Source organism: Bacillus rossius, chromosome 6, assembly GCF_032445375.1.
Source record: "Bacillus rossius redtenbacheri isolate Brsri chromosome 6, Brsri_v3, whole genome shotgun sequence".
NCBI classification, from domain to species: Eukaryota; Metazoa; Arthropoda; class Insecta; order Phasmatodea; family Bacillidae; genus Bacillus; species Bacillus rossius.
The window spans coordinates 19677146-19697782 of NC_086334.1; the positions used below are offsets into that span (position 1 = coordinate 19677146).

Below are 20637 nucleotides of genomic sequence, written 5' to 3' on the forward strand. Positions count from 1 at the left end.
TATTCTTTCTTTAAATGATTCATGCATAGAGAAATTCTAGTTAATACAATTTCTTGGACATACGCAATTGCTATTGTGCACTGTTTGTCGTGGGAAAAAAAATCATGAATGCAAAATAAGAATTAAAAAAAAATTGGTTGTCCGTTAAGTCGGTTTACGGATGATAGTTTAACGTGACAACGTCATAACAAAACATTGATGAAATGATTGCATACTTTTATGAACAAAATGGAATCATTTTTATTGAATTATCACTATTTTGTATGGATACAAAGAAGGAGTGAAATGAAATCTACAATTTAATTGATAAATTTACTTTTATTTGCACTCATTAATTCAAATATGCTTATTACTTTAACGAAGAGATTATTTTAACTATAACTTTTACACATGTTTGCTATTTAACTTCTTCCAATCTGTGTTATTCTGTCAAGGATAGGACGATGATAGTAAAATTAGGAAACGAATGGGAGTGTTCCAAGTTTAATGTGCCTCGAAAAAGTCAAATCGATGGTTGTTCCAATCGAGTGGAAGAGAGATAGATGCGGCGCAATCGTAAAATGAGCGTAACGGGACACAGCGCAACGGGACAATGTGCGTAACGGGACACTTTTTCGTGCGTGCAGCAGGCGTTCATCGATTTATTAGACGTTGTCACGTCCAAAAAAGAAGACGTAAACCCACATACAACAAACCTTAAATCAGCTGATGTCAAATAGATAAACCAAACGATGAAACTACACAGGCGTTATGGACACAACGACGACAGAACAGATGGACACAGTGGGTTTCATGTGACGAAACAGTTGCGACGATTCGGGAGCCGGCAGTGATGTCGGGCACTGGCGCCGCTAATTGCGAGGAAACACTCACTAGCGCGGCCAATACGTTATTGCAGTCAACTGAGCGATCAGATTATTTCGCAAAAAAAAAAAAAAAAAAAATACATGTCTTTGTTCACGTGAGATGATTAATACAATTCGAATAGCAGATCGTAAGTCGATGATGGGCGAAATCCTAAATAAACTTCTATCATTAAGCAAACGGCGGGCAAAGTGGTTCTATCCCCACTTTACCCCCCGAAATGATATTCTGCACACACTACTGCACCCAGCCTCTTTCCTAATTACTAGATACAAGATTTTATGTTGTTTTTTTTTTTCGTCCATTTTCGTTTTTAAAACTGAAGATTTCGGTGCTGTAACGAGGTGATTGGGCGTCACTAATAGTTTTCCCGTGCCCAGTGACTTGGTGGCCGGGGATTCATCGAGCCTCGGTCGGGCGTGACGTCACCTTCCTGAGTGCGGGTATGTGAACGTGACATTAAACCGGACTTAGTAAGGAAGCTTCCAGACCAATCCACCGCGCAATGGGACAGCTCGACAGCTCGCCCGGCCAGCCATATAAACTGGGGCCGGCGCGCAGCCGTTCAGTCGGCGACCAACAGCGAGTGTCAAGGGGTGCGGAACTTGCGGTCCGCGACCCACCCGCGATCAGCCGCACCGAGACGACACCCTGCTAGTCAGCCGCGTGACGTCACTCGGCTGGAAGTTGCGTCACGCGCATTCGCGTCAAAGGGAGAGGGAGCGAGTCGTGGGGAACTCGTTCGAGCCACTCGCTCGCCAGGCGAGACCGACATCGGGCGTGGAGGAGACACCGTAGAACCAGCGCCGGCTGAACCAGGACTAGCAGGAGGCCATGGTCCACAGCTGCGCGTCACGGGCGTCTCGCCGTCCCGGTGACCCGAGAGGGATACCAGGCCACACGCAGTCGGCGAGTCCGGGCCCGGAGCAGACCAGAGCGAGGCGGGGCTCCGGGAAGACGGAGCTCCGTCCGGCGAGGTGCAGCTCCGAGGCATCCCCGAAAGGCGAGTAATTATAACGGAAAATCCGCCTGCGTCACGGGCGGCGTGCATTACCACACTTGCACATCATTTTCAGTAATGATTTTTCTTGAGAAATGAAAACTGAACCATGTATGTTTTTTTTTACTTCAAATTTTTTTAAATTTTTTTTTGACGTGACGTCTAATAAATCAATGAACGCCGGCTGCACGCACGAAAAAGTGTCCCGTTACGCACATTTTCCCGTTACGCTGTGTCCCGTTACGCTCATTGTACGCTTGCGCCGCATCTATCTCTCTTCCACTCGATTGGCCTATGAATCTACTATTATATTAAATAGGTTAAGGCGGGCTTTTCAAAAGTAGCTTTTAAATTTAGTACCTTAACTAAACTAAATTATCATATCATCAATGTTTTGTTATGATGTAGTCACGTTAAACTATCGTCCGTTAACCGACTTTACAGACAACCATTTTTTTTTTTTTTAGTAATTCGTTATTAAGTCAATTGCTTGTGAAACACTCGTGTCGAGTCTGTATGAAAGATATGCTTAACGGTTAGAACGCGCGTGCAAATAAGCATTAAACGCAGACTCTTTGGAAATAAAGTTCCTGCTGCTTCTGTGTATGATGCATTTGTGGGTTGTAAAAGGGAAGGGGAGGAGAAATACATTATTGTAACACACAATAGATTACGATAGTACTTCTAAAACTAATTCCTCAGTAACCTTATGTAGCGTAGTTGATGTAATCCACGTATTCTGTCTCCGCTTGTTTTTGACGTGACGAAGTCTAATAAATCGAGGAACGCCGATTGCACGCACGAAAAAGTGTCCCGTTACGCTCATTGTACGCTTGCGCCGCATCTATCTCTCTTCCACTCGATTGGAACAACCATCGATTTGACTTTTTCGAGGCACATAAAACTTGAAACACTCCCATTCGTTTCCTACTTTTCCTATCATCGTCCTATCCTTAACAGAATAACACAGATTAGAAGAAGTTAAATAGCAAACATGTATTAAAGTTATAGTTAAAATAATGTCTTCGTTAAAGTAATAAACATATTTGAATTAATGAGTGCAAATAAAAGTAAATTTATCAATTAAATTGTAGATTTCATTTCACTCCTTATTTGTATGAATACAAAATAGTGATAATTCAATAAAAATGATTCAATTTTATTCATAAAAATATGCAATCATTTCATCAATGTTTTGTTATGACTTTGTCACGTTAAACTATCGTCCGTAAACCGACTTTACAGACAACCAATTTTTTTTTCTCTTTTAATCGTGGAAGGGAGGGGTCCTGTCCACTAGCCCCCCCCCCCCCATGCACGGGCCGCACACGGTGTCGTCGCGGTGACACTGATCCTCAGAGGCCGTGAAGGACAGAGCAGCGCCCGCATCACCTCCCTGGTGGATCGCGGCCCGCTCAGACTGCCGACTTCCGAGGTCCCGTCGCCTTCAGCTGCTGCGAACAACTGCACGGCACAGCAACAAAGAGAAATGTGCGTGTGCTTGTGCATGCGCCTCACAAGTTATACTTCTTTTTAATTTCGCACACTAAAACTATTTTTAATTTAAAGGTTACAAAAAAATTATCAAAGTCTGATAACAAAACTTTATCGAAAATAAAATATATTTTACAGCACAATGGATGCAAGAGTGTATTAAAATTGTGTAATGTGTGTGTGTGTCCATATATATATATATATATATATATATATATATATACACACATACATATACATATATATATTATATGTATGTATAATACTAGCTGCAGTACCCGGCGTTGCCCGGGCTAAACACATGGAGCTTTATTGTCTGCGAGTTAAAGCAAACTGGATAGGACAGTGTGTTTGTTGCACATAGAGAAATGTCACACAATTACTGTTTGTATGCTTATGATCTGTGATTTTTTGTTTACTCATGGCGATCGGTTATTTATTATTTATTATTAATTATTAAGACCATTAATCGAAATAAAAACTATCCTATCTCTCATAAGTTGGAAAAAATTACACATAAATGCCAATTTTCATCGAAATCGGTTGACTTGGTGAAATGTTCACTGGAAACAAACATCAGGACACTGGATTTATATATATTAAGATATATATAGACAAAAACATACATATAAGCTGAAGTACTCCGTATTGTCCGGGCTTTACGCAATGTAAAGAGGTTTTTTTTCTTTTTTCGGCAGAGTAATTCAGATACAAATAGTTATTGTTTTATTTCGGAAATTCAAACAACTAGTGTATGGAGGATGGAAGTAGCTGATTTAAATTTATTTTTATTTATGAGGTTTTTGTTTTGATATCAGATGTCTATAGTATTTTTTGTCTTACTTTGAATATAAAGTGTGCAAAAATTCATCAAGCAGTATCAAAATTTCGTTTTAAGAGTTGTGGAAGTGGGATTGGGAAGGGGGAGGGGGATATCCCAGGATTACAAAGAAATTTTAAAGTGGTTTTTTTTCTCGTGACTATTAATGTTCCCGAACTGAATTCCAGGATGCTTTTTGCTATCACAACAATTTTATTTAGCAAATTGATACGCTTGGTGAGTCCCCCGATGTCCACAGAAGTGAAGTGCGTGCATTTGGTCGGTTTGTGGGCGCAGCAGAAACCCGTTAGACATCAGCAATTTAAACTTCCGCTTCATTGTGCGCGCGGGATCGTTGCATCTCCTTTGCATACTAGCATTTTACCCTCACCGCGCCCTAAGAATCATAACTTCAAATAAAAATTGGTTGTCCGTAAAGTCGGTTTACGGACGATAGTTTAACGTGACAACGTCATAACAAAACATTGATGAAATGATTGCATACTTTTATGAATAAAATTGAATAATTTTTATTGCATTATCACGATTTTGTATAGATACAAAGAAGGAGTGAAATGAAATCTACAATTGAACTGATAAATTTACTTTTATATGCGACGTATGTCCCGTTACAGATCATTATTTTATATTTATGTTCCGCGCGGTTAAACTTACCGACATTTTGAGTGGCCGAACTTTCACCAAGTGAGAAATATATATATCATAATCAGTTAGCAAAGTTACATTTTTAACATTTTTGTACAGTTTGGATAAGGAGAATGAAATGGAATATAAAACTAGAACTTCTTAGGTTTAAAGACAATTTTACTGGCTGCTATGTAATTTGGTTTAATTTCTTTCAGAAAAAAATTATTTTATTTTAGCTAGCATTTTAAAAACCTCTGAATTATTTTGTTTTGAAAAGGTTAAATAAAATGAAATACAATTTTCCTGAAAGAAATTTGAGACATACCACACAGAAGCCACAACCATTGTTTTTGACGTGACAACGTCTAATAAATCGATGAACGCTGGCTGCACGCACGAAAAATTGTCCCACTACGGATGTCTCACTACGGATGTCCCACTACGGATGTGTCCTTTTTTGTTTTCCTAACCTAACTAAAACTAAGTGTATTTTGTTTGGGAGGGGTCTGGGTTAGGGAAGACTATAGGTGCGTCCCAGGCCGAAGCCCTTACGCTTAATCATGCTGGGTTTAAGCCATGCAGAAAGGGAAGCATGCATCGTGTGCTTTGCTCGGGGATTGGCCAGCCATGGCAGCAATTGGCGCCATGGCTGACTCCCCTATCTTAACTATAGACTAATTACTAGATAAGTTGGCCCCAGGTAAAACCTCCATAGACAGAGGGAAAACCCTGGGCACTTTCATGCGGGTTTCAAAAATATCATGCATTAATAGCAGGCAGGTTGAGTACAGGAAAAGAAGGATGGTCTTGGAAGAAGAGTTGGACAGGTAGAAAAATTCTACTAAGCAATTTGGGAGTTTGGACCTTTTGTACGCATTGGGTTTGGTTGGTACTGGTCTTTAGGGGCAACATGTTGTTGTTCTCACCAAGCTGCCAGTCAGCTCGCGTACCAAAACTAAAGGAAGAATGTAATATGTAGTGTACGCACGATGTTGTTAATTGCATTAATTAATCGCGAGTATTGGCACTGGGTCGTACTCCGGAACAGACATAGCTTCAGGTCGCCTGTCGCCAGCAAAAGGCAGTTTGCAGTTAGGGAAATTGCCTGATCCGTCATTGCAAAACCCTAGCCGTAACCCGTAACATCTACGCTATGAAGCTACGAATAATTAATTTAAATGTGTCCTGTTCTTTTCCTAGCCTAAGTTAATTCTAAGTGTGTAGGGGAGGGTCCAGGTTAGGGGAGGACCTAGGTGTGTCTCAGGCCGAAGCCTATGCACTCTACCATGCGGGTTTCGAACCATGCGGGAGAAGGGCACGTGCATTGTGTGCTTATTGGGGTTTACTGGCCAGCCATGGCTGCGATTGGCGCCATGACTGACGCCCCATTGGTCGCCTAGCTTAAAGCTAGCTAATGTGACCCAGGTAAAACCTGCATAGACACAGGGAAAACCCTGGGCCGGGTCATGCGGGGATCAATTATCATGCATTAAGCAAGCAGGTAACTACTGGACAAGAGGGAAGAAGGGTCCAGGTAAGAAGAGTTGGAGGGGCTGAAAAATCAACCATGCTGGAGTTGGGTGCTTGGGCCTTGCAGCCCGCATTTAAAGTTTGGGAACTCCTGGGTTGTTATTAACCAGGGGCGCAAGCGCCCCCAGGGCCCTGATGCTCGAAATCGTTCGACTTCATAGACCATTCGAGTCGAGTAGAGTGATGAACTCGCATACGACTTGGTGTGTTCGACATTTGCTATGCTCGAGGTGCTACTTGTCGCATGCGACTTACACAAAAGTCTTCGAGACGGAGAAGTCGAGTGGATTGTGGGAATTCGGAGAGAACTGTGAATTTGTCAGGATGGCTACTCTGCTCGTGTTCCAACTGGCCAATCAACGATCGCCGTTTCGTTTGTTGTGTTCGGTAGGAAGAAGACAAACTCTTTATCAAAACATTTTTTTTTATTTTGCCGTGTGTTCGTGAATGCCTAATTAATTAAAATTGTCGATTAGGTCAGGTCAGTTACATTATAAATACTTTCAAACTAAACTGACATTAAAAATAATATGAATTAATTTTAATGGTTGTTCAGTTTTAAAGTATTTATAATGTAGCTGACCTCACCTAACAAACCAGGACAAAGGATGAACAGTAGGAACTCACGTAATTTTTTTTTTTTTACTTATTACTTGCGCAACAATATCAAAATAACAAATAAAACATTAAAATTTGAAACGTTAAAATCTCGCCTAAGTTAGAGGCGGGTACAATTCCTTTGCCATTAGTAGAAAATGATGTAGTCGTTCACATACGTCGCGAAAAAAAAGAATTCATACTCGTAAACAAGCAACAATCATGCACGCCGCATGAAAGCACAGGTATTGTGATGAAAATTAAAAATTCGATATCTCCTAAAGTCTTTGGAATTTCTTATCTCCGCCGTGTTTAATGAAAAGAGGAAGTTAAAGAGCACAGAATAAAAGTATTTTCGGAATTTAATTTTTTTTAACAAATATCGCCCAAATATGAATATTAAAAAATTCGATATCTCCTAAAGTATTTGGAATTTCTTATCTCCGCCGGGTTTATTGAAAAGAAGAAGATAAAGAGCATATAATAAAAGTATTTTCGGATTTTTAGCATTTTTTTTTGCAAATACCGCTACTCTACATATTTACCAAAATTAAGACTAAGTAGCATTAACTAGTGTTGTGTTTACAGTATTGTAATGAACATGTAGGCCTAACCATTAATGTTCAGTTTGGCGTTAGGGAGCAGGCTACATAGGCTAATTTTAATGTGGATACACACAAGACATAGACGTTCACTTGGAACTAAATATGCCAGGCTATTACCACTGTCACAGGAACAAACCAAGCATTTTAACATAACTGAAATAGGCCTACCTATTTAAACCTGTATAATGCTTAAACAGGGGGTTTACTTATGTTTATTATATTAGCTATTTATTGTAACTGGTAACTTAATTCAGGTATGCTCCAAGGAGGGATAAACTGCCATTCTGTGTTAATGGTGCTGTAGTGTTTGACTTCAGTCAATAATTATATTAAAAATGTACTACAGGCATAACTGCCTTCTGCATAACATTGCACTCTGACAGCTAACGAACCATTTGTTTTGTCACCGAAACTACACATAAGCAAGCACATAAAGATAACAATAGGGCTTCTTTGGTTTTTATAAGGTGCTAACAATTACTTTAGTTTCAACAGAAAGTGCAGTTGTACGAGAAGGTGCCGGCATAACCTCTTCCAGACTGCTAATAAGGTCTACGGCACACCGCTTGTTAAGACGAAACATCTTAACAAATTTGTTGTCGTCCAGTTCAAACGCATCCTTCCGTTCTAGGAATCGACGAGGGTTTCTAGCTGCTTCTATTTCAGCTAATTCAAGCTCTTCAATGTCCAACACATCCAACCACTCCGCCATTTTCACTGTTTGCGTGACTTTTCGCATTCGTAATGGTTATCTCATTCGAGTTGGACCCCTCGGTTTCCATTCCGAACACTCGAGTCGCACACGAGTAAACTGGAACAGTTCGTGCATACCAAAGCATCAAACCGATCGGAAAAGACCACTCGGCTGGCAACTCGCATACGACTTAAAACTCCAGCATAGGGCCCCAGGGGCGGGCGACTTCACTCGTCAGCCCAGCCACAGCTGCCCAGGCAGCCACAGTTAAAACAGAAGTGGGCAGACGAGCCAGTAAACCGGCTCGAACTGCGGGCGCACGGAGCGAAAGGCAGGCTGACGTTGCGCCATCTTCATCTTCCTTCTTCAGGTTAACAGCAGTACTTTTCAAGCCAGGGTGGGGGGAGGCCTGTTTACGCATGCGTGACATCTCTTTGGTATGTTGCGGACGGTACAGAGAACTCGGCCGGCGCGTGGTGGCGTACTGCTCAGGTTTCACCCCGCCATGCTGCAGGGATAGGCGGGTCGCGCCGGTTGGGTCACGCCTGCGCATGTCGCCACACACGGCTTGACTTAGGGCAGTCAACACAACAGGGTTCGAGGTTATTGTTGTGCACCGCGCCACGGGATTATCTTCGCAAGGAAATGGCGTTCTTACAAGTACGTATCATTTTAATTACTAGTGTAAATCAGTATATTTAAACAGTGTTTTATGAGTATTGTTTTAGCTGTGTAACTAAATATTTATTACTGGTATGATACTGTTCACGCTTTATTTTGACATTGGTAATTATTTGTCATAAGTTATTATTTGATTAACTAAATCACACACCGTATTATAGTTATGAGTCCACGAGCGTGTAAATATTTCGAGTCCAACAGAGAATATGCTAGTTAAAATAAATTCAAACAAATATCGTGCGTGGAATATTATTAATTTATAACATCTGAAACAATTGTTTCCAATATGGCCTCGAGGCTGTGCGGTTAGAAACGCTGACTACCAATCAATAGGTTAACGGGTCAAATCCCGGCGGCTGATTTTTTTTGTACTTGTAAAAATAAATACGGCGCGCACGACACTTCAAAAATAATAAATATATTTGAATTAATGAATGCAAATAAAAGTAAATTTATTAATTAAATTGTAGATTTAATTTCACTCCTTTGTATCCATACAAAATAGTGATAATTCAATAAAAATAATTCGATTTTATTCATAAAAGTATGCAGAGGTAGATTTTACTCATACAAAAAAAAAGGAAAAATTAAAAAAAAATTCTTCCTTAAAGAATATAATATTTTTAATGCCTTAAATGGTTTGGTTGCAAAAACCTATTTCGGCTCAGTCTCAGGCCGAATATGATATTTCATTTTCTTCTGGATCAATCATTTCATCAATGTTTTGTTATGACGTTGTCACGTTAAACTATCGTCCGTAAACCGACTTTACAGACAACCAATTTTTTAGCTAGCATTAAAAAAAACCTCTGATTTATTTTGATTTGAAAAGATTAAATAAAACGAAATACAATTTTTCTGAAAGAAATTTGAGACATACCTACCACACAGAAGCCACAACCATTGTTTTTTTATTCATTTTGGTGCTCCTTGTACATTATACACAAAAATATTAGAAATTCAATTTTGTCAGCTAATTATACAAAAAGTATGCTGTATACATTTTGTTTAAGTTCGGCCTTTAAAAAAGTATACAAGTATACCCACGTTAGACGTAAAAATAAAGTAATCTGTAACAGGACGTGTTTATCCGGGAAAAGTGCGTCGCCAAATAACAGCCGCTGTTACGACGCGGCGCCTCGCTGAGGTTTTCTGCGGAAAGGGAAGCTAACCTTCTTTGGATGTTGGGGGGGGGGGGGGGGGGGGGGGACCGGATGCGCGCGCAGGTTCTCTCTCTCTCTCTCTCCCCCCCCCCCCCTTCTACAACAATACTTGCCCATGAGCGTAGGACGCCGGTGCGCGCGCAAAGAGAAAACAGTGATTCACTTACATGGAGTCAGATACCCGTTTAATCCGCGTTTGTGCATCCTCAGGATTGTGATAAAGTAAAATATGGGTTATTTTAGGCTTGTTAGACAAATAAAATTCTCGAAACAATTTCATTCTTATATATATATATATATATATTTAAGTAATACTTCTTTAGACGGGCTTTGAAAAATTATGAGAGTGAATTTTTAAAATGCGTGGTTCACGTGAAAAAAAAAAGCTGCACCCCCGCCAAAAAAAGGCTGTATACAAATAAAAATTATGTGCTTTCAAATCTTATACTTTAATGAATGAAATCAATAAAAAAATTATTATTATTTTGAATATTAATGATAGGAATTGTGTTTATAAACTTTTTCAAGTGTATTTTTATGTGAAGTTTCGTTCCCGTATTGAAAAATGTAATGTATATTGGTTATCTTATTTTTATTTAATAAAATATTATAATTAATAAAGGGGCATGCATAATCAGCATTTTTATTGATATTTATTATATATTTACTCTATTATTTTAATAAATTTTTATCCATATTAAAATTGAATCCTCGATATATATTTGAATTTTTTAATTTTATCGAATCTATACTTTACCAACGTTATTATAATATCACTCCAGTCGTTTTGCTATTTTGAGTTGTATTAATTGTTCGCTCGGAAGCTCGAAGTTGATACCGCGTCACGCCGAGTGAGCGGGACTTGCGACGCGCGCACGAGTGCTCGGGCGAGCTCGGGCGAGCTCGGGTGTGATCGGGCGGGCTCGGAGCGCGGCGGGCGCGCGCCGCCTGCTCCTCGCCGGCAGTCGGTGCTCGCGGGCGGCGGAAGGCGGTCCTGCGGTGTTGGTCTGGGCAGGCGGGGAGCGACGCCGGCGTCCCGGCGCCTGACGGTACGCGCGACGCCGCTCGGGGCGGTGCAGGGGGTCCGCGCGCCTTCCTCAACCGACTGCCGGCCTCGAACACGCTTCTGTTTATCCCCCCCCTCCCCCCTTGAAGCACGCGTTTCATACGATCTCGCATGACATCTCGGACAAAGGTCACTCTGGTTGTCACATTTGAAAAAAAAAAAACCTCATGAATGGACAACAAAAATTTATACGTAAACACAACTCATCTGATTTCAAAATGGTTCATGCTTAGACAACACTGAAATCTCCGTGTATGTAGTTATTTGCATTCATATTTGCTGTCGATTCCTGAAGGATTATTTATTTTTTATTTATGGCAACCGGCGTAATACCAGCGAAATGTCGTTTGTCCAAGACGTTGTGTCGAATCGATCTTCCCATCTGAAAGATTCGTTCAAAGAACGTGGTTAATGAACTATCGAAATGAAACACTATTCCTGTAACTGACTCATGATCGTCACGTGACAGAAAGGCGACCTCAGTACCGCCTTGTGCGTCCTTCGCAAGTGGCATTACGCCCGTGATTATTGTCATCATCAATGTCGAAGCGCGAAAAAAAAAAAAAAATGTGTTCCAAACAAGTTGCTGTAGCTTACAGAGACTTCTTCTTAGGCTTCAAATGATTATCTTATTTAATTTAACTAGCATTTAAATTCGCGGAGGTAAAGCTTGAGTAGGGAATGTCTACTAAATTGAAGACCAGTTCGTTTCGCACCTCGAAAACTTGATTTCAAACTTGTCACGTCTACAAGTTCACAATCTAGAGGATATATTTTTTTAACTGTGTGGCTTTTTTATCTTTCATGTTTATCTGAATTTTATTCATAAATAGTATAATCAACTATTTCCTAAGTCAAGAACATATAGTTTCTTCGTAGTAACATTTAATAAGAACAATATTATGGTAACCGCGTATTACAAACAAACTTACGAATGGATTAAAACACTTAATATGAAGAAATTTGATATTTTACTATTATGAAATAAAGTGGGCTACTGCTGTTTACTCAATTCATGTTATTCAAACTATAGTAGGCTACAATGACATATATAGACAGTAGGAAATACCTATAATGTAATCTACGTAATGATTCCACAGAATGTATTTAGAGAGCTTAAATTTCTTATCGATCAGAATGAACTTTAAATTAGAAAACTCTTAAATATTTATATACAAATATATATCATAACTCTAATTAAAGTAAGTATATTATTAAATCTCCAAGTAGACGTTACCACAGGCAGAATTTCTAAGAGCGTCGTAAAGAAACACTTGGGAAAAAGAACTCAATACAGAATCAAACTGTCGATTAGCAAGGCCCTTTAATTTTTTTTTCCCGTAGTTAAACTGTGCAAGATTTTAAAATGATTTCACAATACAGATCTAGACGCTTTTAAGGCAGCATGATCAGATATAATAAAAATGTTAGTATTATCTTGCCAGTCGTCTATGCGATACAATAGACTAGGACTAGCATGCGTTATTCGTTGCACGGAGGATATTTACGATAGAACATTATGGATAAGGTTAAAAAATATTTTAAATTTAGCATTACAATCTTAAGTATTGTCAAACAACTGCTCTGAAAAATGGTAGAATTTGATCACTTGAGAAAATTATGAACAGTTATGAATGCTATTTTGTTACAATAATATTGTTTTTATCAATAAAACACTTTGTCGCCCGAAATTATCGTGGAATATTTCTGTTCTAATCATTCCAACACAAACGCACACTGGACGCGTTTATAAAAATATCGCAGGCGTGCGTATGACTGCTGTGCGCACGATGTTGTTCGTTAGCTCATGACGCACATATGCTTGTCTTGTCCGCGCACTGTCGACCCCCACCCCTCCTGCCTCACACCCCACGTGGTCCCTCCCAGTGCTCTAGGTCAGGCGAGGGGGCACACGTGTCTCGGTGTCTCGGTGTCTCGGTGTCTCGGTCAAACAACACAACACGTAAGGCCGCTCGCAGTCAGGTAAGCAAAATCCAAACAAAAATTTTGTAGGTTAAATCAAATGGAAAAAAAAAAAAAATTATTTTGGGCAAATCACGACTTTGTAAGCAGGTCTTGGTTCTTACACTTTCCACAATACACGCAAATGCAGTCGAGAATACATTGGTTTTGTTCTCATCAGCTAAGGTTTTTGCACGAGGAGGCGGATTTTTAAGTTACTTTGCATTTTAGATTTTATTTACGATCTTCGTCTTGTACGTACAATTATTGTATCATACATAGTATTCCATTTGTTTCATAATTATAATTAAAATGTTAAATATATTTGGAGGTTATGTTGATAGCCTTGAAAATTATGCTAAAATTTTTTATTTTATTTTGATGTGGCTCCTAACCACAAGTATAAATTTCAGGCAGACTTAAAGCTGGAACTGTGTAGCATATAATTTTTTTTTTTTTTTTTTGGATGACATCACGTCGGTAACTTGGATTTCCGTTTGTGAAATTAGGTTGCAGTGTATAAATTACATATGGAATTTCGCAAAGGCTCTTGAAGTCGATGACATTTACAAACGTTTTCGTACACTGAGCAATAATAATAAAAAATTCAGCAGTTAACTGGTTCATGTGATCCTAGCGTACAGAAGGGCCTGGTTCTTAACACTCTTTATTTAATTGTACGTCAAAGTTTGATGTACCCATCAGAGATGTATGCCGTAGTAAAATGTACAGGATTAATGTTTGGGTTTTGGATTGTTTTAGGTTTGTGAAGTAGTACATTACATGAGAACCCCACATGCAATTTAGTACGAAACTAAACAAAATATAATACATTTTGGTAATATGTGTAACAAAAGAAACTATTTTAACGTACTTTGTTGTTAAATTACAAATTGATTAAAAATAAAAACATATTAGCGAAACCCGTGAAAAAATTAAAAAAAAAACTTTTGGAAGGTATTTGAATTCAGAAAATTATAACACAACCCCCCAAACTCTTTTTTAAAAAAAGTATTTAGGGCAATAAGCTTGTCTCGTGGTCGATTTAGGACAATGAGTGGTGGATTGTAACACAGATTTAACAACTGCTGCAGTCCGCAGAGGTAATGTTGGGTTCTCAGCTTCCCCCCAAGATTCCTGAGCCGGGCTGAATTGGGTTAGCGAGACGACAACTTTGGTATAAACTTGGATAGTTCAAGCTGCTGTCGGCGAGTTTCTACGTTCCAGTCGCGGCGAAGATTCGAGGGCAAAGAGATGCCGGAGTTGCAACGAGATGAGTGCCTCTCGTCACCACTTTACAAATACACTCCGTGTGAAGACATGGCGTCGTGTCACGTCAGTCCGATAGATGGCAGACTGTATTCCCAGGATGAAAAAATGTATCTGTTTAATACATGTGGTACAAACATTATAATAAATATAATAACGTGCTTTTATATTATAAAAAAAATTGATTGTCTGTAAAGTCGGTTTACGGACGATAGTTTAACGTGACGTCATAACAAAATATTGATGAAATTATTGCATACTTTTATGAATAAAATTGAATCATTGTTATTGAATTATCACTATTTTGTATGGATACAAAGGAGTGAAATGAAATCTACAATTTAATTGATAAATTTACTTTTATTTGCACTCATTAATTCAAATTTGTTTATTACTTTAACGAAGAGATTATTTTAATTATAACTTTTATACATGTTTGCTATTTAACTTCTTCCAATATGTGTTATTCTGTTAAGGATAGGACGATGATTGGAAAAGTAGGAAACGAATGGGAGTGTTTCAAGTTTAATGCACCTCGAAAATTTCAAATCGATTGTTGTTTCAATCGAGTGGAAGAGAGATAGATGCGGCGCAAGCGTACAATTAGCGTAACGGGACAGTGTGCGTAACGGGACACTTTTTCGTGCGTGCAGCCGGCGTTCATCGATTTATTAGACGTTGTCACGTCAAAAATGTAATATAATCATTATGCATATTTAAGGGGTTAAAATAAACCTCAAATGCTTCAAATTTCTTGAACAATCAAGTCGTGTTTGGCACCAGATAATACATTTACTTTTGTAGTCACACCTCTTACCGCTGGGTTATTTTTCCACACACTCGTCTGTGTTTTTTGTATAGAGCTGTCCGGTATCAGTCTCTAGTGTACTTGTCTCTGCCTGTTAATGTACTTAGTATCTCGCTACCATTCGGACGGAAAACCACGTGCAGACAAGAGTGTTTTAAAGGTGGAAAATAGTGTTTTCACGTCGCACGTCTGTGCACGGACGTGGCACCCGAACCAGGGTGTCCACAAAGAAAAAAAATATTTCGTACCAAATTAGGCGAGAAAAAAGTACTAGATTTGAAAAAAAAGTACTAAATTATAATTTGATATAGTTTTGACAATTTAGGAAGTTATTATGACACTGCAATGCTCGAACTTAAATATCACACACCACACAAACGTACTTTCCATAGTTTTTAAAAAAAATTACGCTTAATAATAAAACATATTGGAGTTACTGTAATATTATTATATTAAAGAAAAAAAGAAAAAAAGTACTAGATATGAGCGTAAAGGTACACTAGACCACTAAACAAATTAAGAAAATTACTAGATCTAGTCCGAAAGTACTAACTGTGGACACCCTGACCCGAACCACGCGGGGTACAGACGACCCAGTAACCGCCCACTCAAGTCACGCCAGGGGATGACATTGGAACGCGAACCCACGACCCTGTCATCAGGAGAGCGACGCTCTGGCGATGAAGGTCTCCGAAGGGCGAGAACCCAACAGGTGCGGCCAAAAATTTGATTAATGGTGATTTTTTTTTATTTTTTTTTTAGCCGACGTAACTGCTCGGTGACCACACACGTGAGTGCTTTTCATCGTTCCTTTTGAAAACCATCACCTATAGTTAGAGGCAAGATTATATGGTGAAATACCTTTTAAACCAAATTAACAGCGAAATTGAAAACAGTACATCGCCGAACACCGAAAAGGAAGGCAAAAACACACAATGCAGCGAAATTCACCTCAGTGACTTCAGTTTGTCTATCAAAATATAGAATTTATTTCATAAATTTTTAGTATATGCTTTTATTTAAAAACACAAAATATTATATACTTCATTTTTTTATTTAGAGTGTCTGTATGTTTTTTTAATGTAAAGTAAATAAAAAAAGGCTACAGTCGAGTCCATACAGTCACGGATAAAGGCCTACAGAAAAACATCAAAAGGAAATCGATAAGCACACTGATTTTGGGCTTTTAACATTGAATATTGTTTTAAAGCATATTTTAGTTTAATATAATAAACAATGATAAAATTTTAAAATTTAATTTTAAAAATGCATTGTCACCAGAAATGCATTTTCTAGTGCTTAAATAGGGATGTAGATGTATTAGTTCGAATATTACAAAAAATTTCATGTTTTGGAATTTGATTAATTTTAGATATAAATGTACAATACTTTAAACTATTTTAATTGCAGTTTCTTTAACTCATTCTTAACAGTATGTAGTATGGTTTTATGTACTCATTTTGTCTTACTATAAATTGTTAAAGCAATTGATCAGTGTAATTGTGATTGATATGTAGCCTACTTACCATTTCATGTGTTTTAATTTTTAATGACAAACTTTTCCTTTTTTACAACACCATACAATCTTGGCTCTACCTAACAAGCTGTACTGCACTTCTCGAAGACTTGTTACGACCTGAGTCGCAGAAAAATAACCCACTAAACTTAAAGATTTTATTCAACAAAAGTGGCAGTACGTTCTTTGAATGATTCTTGCGACGCGGAAGATAGACATAAATAATTTTTTGTCATAATCTATTGCGTCTGTTTGTTTGCAATGATATATGTTCAGAAAAAAAGGAGTTAAATCGGAGACACTGCTGAGGATCGTCACAACCAGACTAAGTTACGGTACCATGTTCAAGGCTAGAATTCAATGCTTTCCCATCCCCAAGCATATTTTTCATCATGTGTGTTTGATCTTGCAGAATTAATCTACTCCATTTCCAAGTGGAGCTTGGTTTTTTATTGGCTAAAGCTTAAGCCACATAGAGAGCTATGTTCACTATGTTCACTATGTTAGCGATGTTCGCTATGTTCGCTATGTTCGCTATGTTCGCTATGTTCGCTATGTTCGCTATGTTCGCTATGTTGTCGATCCTGGCGATGTCGCCGTGTGTTTGGTTCTCGGCTATTTTCTAAAGTCGCTGACTTCACTCATGCGCAGATAAAAAAAAAATGTTTTCGCGCAGAATTGGGCTGTAATTTCTGACGTGACAACGTCTAATAAATCGATGAACGCCGGCTGCACCCACGAAAAAGTGTCCCGTAACGCACATTGTCTCACTACGGATGTGTCCTGTTACGCTCATTGTACGCATGTGCGGAATGGCGGAATCTCTCTTCCACTCGATTGGAACAACCATCGATTTGACTTTTCAATCATGTTTTCATCGTTTGAATTATTAATATTATGTAATTTAACGATCGTCCACCGATTTTCAGCACAATCCGTACGGTTATTTAAAAGTAATGTTGAATTTTCAATTACGTTTTGAACTAACAATGGTGTTTTACAGTTACACATAATAATTCAAATTATACCCGGGATCTTTTGCACAATGTTTTAAAAAATATTGTAACACATTATAAATAAGTTTGGTGTATTTGGGATGCGTATTTGTTATAAAATCGTATTATAAAAACGAAATAATATTATTACCCTACCGTACTGTCATCTACGTTGATGGACGCAAGCCGAACGAATCTATCCTCTGTTTATAAAGTGAAGTGAAAAGTTAATGTGGTTTTCATTGCTTATTACAACAACAATTTCGGCAATAATTATTCTTGCATTTTAAAAATCTGATTACTAGTATAATTTCAAGTATTTATTCTTTTATTATTAAAATAAAAATGATTCAATTTTATTCATAAAAGTATGCAATCATTTCATCAATGTTTTGTTATGACGCTATCACGTTAAACTATCGTCCGTAAACCGACTTTACAGACAACAAATTTTTTTTTATGCAGTACTGTTTCTCTCAGTATCTAACTTGAAATAAATCATGACGACGGAAAAGTTGATTCAAGAAGATAATATCCATGGTTATGGATTAAATCCGCGGAAGAACTTAGAAGGATGGATATGCGGGACAACGCCTGCGATTTGATTTCCAGGAAATACTGTCTTACGGAGTTTACATAGTTTTGACTTAATCCTCACACGCAACTACCACATTAAATGATGAAATCCTTCAAATCTCTTCTTTTTAATTAACTTCATGAACCCATTTCTTTTTACGTTTACATACTATGAGAGCCAGCAGAATATCATAATCGTTGGAATCGTCACTCAAATCACACGGCATGAGTGAACTAGACAGATCCAGCGAACATAGGGAACATCGCAAACATAGCCTAGTTATCTGTGTGGCCTTACCTTAACGTTTCTCCTCTCATGGTGGTTTATTTTTTTTTGTTTGCGGTGGCAGCGTTAACATGCCTTTTAGTAAAATTTCGGACGTGGTTTGAGGGGAGAGGGAAATTGACGTTTAAAATAATATGCTCTCTCTCTCTCTCTCTCTCTCTCTCTCTACAGCTCTCAACGTCTATGACTTAGTCGCAATTCAAACCTAGATATTTTTTCCCTATTAGTTCGTTTATTTACACAAACGTTCAGATAAATATTACGGAATTTTTAATTAAAATCGAATTTTCTAGTTTTCATGTTTCACTGCAGTAAACCTTATTCCGTAAATGCGTTTGAAAAGCCCTGGGTATTTAACGGATCTGTCCCTGACAGACGTCAAATCAACAATTTTCAACTTAGACGGAAAAGAGTATAAGGAGCAAAACTTAACTCTTAGTGATGAGTATGGGCATGTATGTTTCGCGAAAAGATTTTGAGAGTAGCTGAGAGTTAAAACACTGTAACATCGTCTGTGTTTCTTTGATTGGTCGAGCTTATTTCAGGTGCATGTTTAGTGTCAGCACACCAATCGCAGTGATTCAGTGCGGTAGCGAACGCGCCCTGATTGGCTCGGTCAAAATTAGGCAAATTCTTATCTTTCTGACAACTGCCTATTGCAAGGAAGAAACCGCTGGTGCAATCATACCTAATTGCAATCAAATAGGCGTTCATATTTATTCGCGAAAAATGCCTGCTCATATTGATGAGGTATGTCTAAGAAGAAAATAAGTTTAATGTTAACTAACTCTTTCAATCTATACGACCCAATGATAAATTGAGTTTACGCAGAATTAGAAAGTGTGGGTTATGGTGTTCATTCTAATTGACGTCATTCATTATTGCTATGATAGTAAATTTTGTAATAATTAGGGACATACATTATTCGCGAAATAATCTGATCGCTCGTTCGACTGCAACAAGGCATGCCCGCTCTAATGAGTGTTTCCTTGTGATTGGCGGCCGTCTGCGAGAGAAGCCATCTCCCTGTTTGGCCGGGCCATTCAGGACGAGTTTGCTTCCGCACTGGATGGCTGTGTTAGCTGCGCTGAGAGAAGACATGTGCCTGGAATAAACTCAGCCAGCCACGAAACACAGACAATGCTACAAAGATTTAACACACTGCTGGTCTGGGAATATTTTCGCAAAAAGTACATAGGGCACTAATTATTATTTATCATTTAATTATATTGTTTTTATATGTATTACTAGCTGCAGTACCCGGCGTTGCCCGGGCTGAACACAGGGTAAATAGGGATATTTTTCGAAATCAAATGTAGACAGTAATTGTCTCCTTCGGGTCTCACTAAGTATAGAGACAGGAAGTTTCCAAACCTTACTATATGACCGAGTGGTGTACATAGAGAAATGACACACACTCACTGTTTGTATGTCTCAGATCTATGATTTTGTGTTACAAAAATTAATTTACCCATGGTGATCGGTTGAACGGTTTAGAAGCTGATGCTCTGCGGCGCCATCTAGTTGGAGAGTTAGAAAAAAAATGGATAGCATAAAAACCCTTCTCCATGAAAAAAAAAACACTTCGATGTGCCGACTATCGTGATTATCGGTCAAGCGGTTTCGGAGTTTATCAAACTTATATATATATATATATATATATATATATATATATACCAACATCCATTTATATATATATATATATATAATTATGAAAATTTATATAATTTTTATTTTAAGAAATATTAAAAAATAATTGAGTGCAGAAACCAAATATTATTTTATGTTACAAAGTTATCAATTGTGACTGAAGTGTTTAACATATACAACTAGGAGCCGCACCATGACCGCGGTGGCACAGTCGTCAGAGCCCACGTGTCTCGCCGAGGCGTCCAGGGTTCGATCACCGCAGGGGTCAAACGAATTTTTCTCAAGCGGGAAACTTGGCGGGCATTTCCATGAGCCAACGGGCTTTCTCGGGGTCACTCCCATTCCCCCTCCCCCCCCCCCCAACACTCGTTCCGTAAATGTTCCATTCTCATGTAGTGACCTCGATGTCCGAG

At 38.5% G+C, this 20637-nt stretch overlaps 1 protein-coding gene across 1 annotated transcript in view; it reads left to right on the forward strand.

Annotated features, from left to right (window-relative positions):
- The first annotated feature begins 11075 nt into the window (after positions 1–11075).
- The window catches only part of LOC134532786 (cardioacceleratory peptide receptor-like), a 429388-nt gene continuing 419826 nt past the window's right edge, over positions 11076–20637 (forward strand). Inside the window, exons 1-2 of the mRNA XM_063369640.1 lie at positions 11076–11145; positions 13050–13145. The gene's annotated coding sequence lies outside the window, so the exon portion shown is untranslated. The remainder of the gene's footprint in view (positions 11146–13049; positions 13146–20637) is intronic.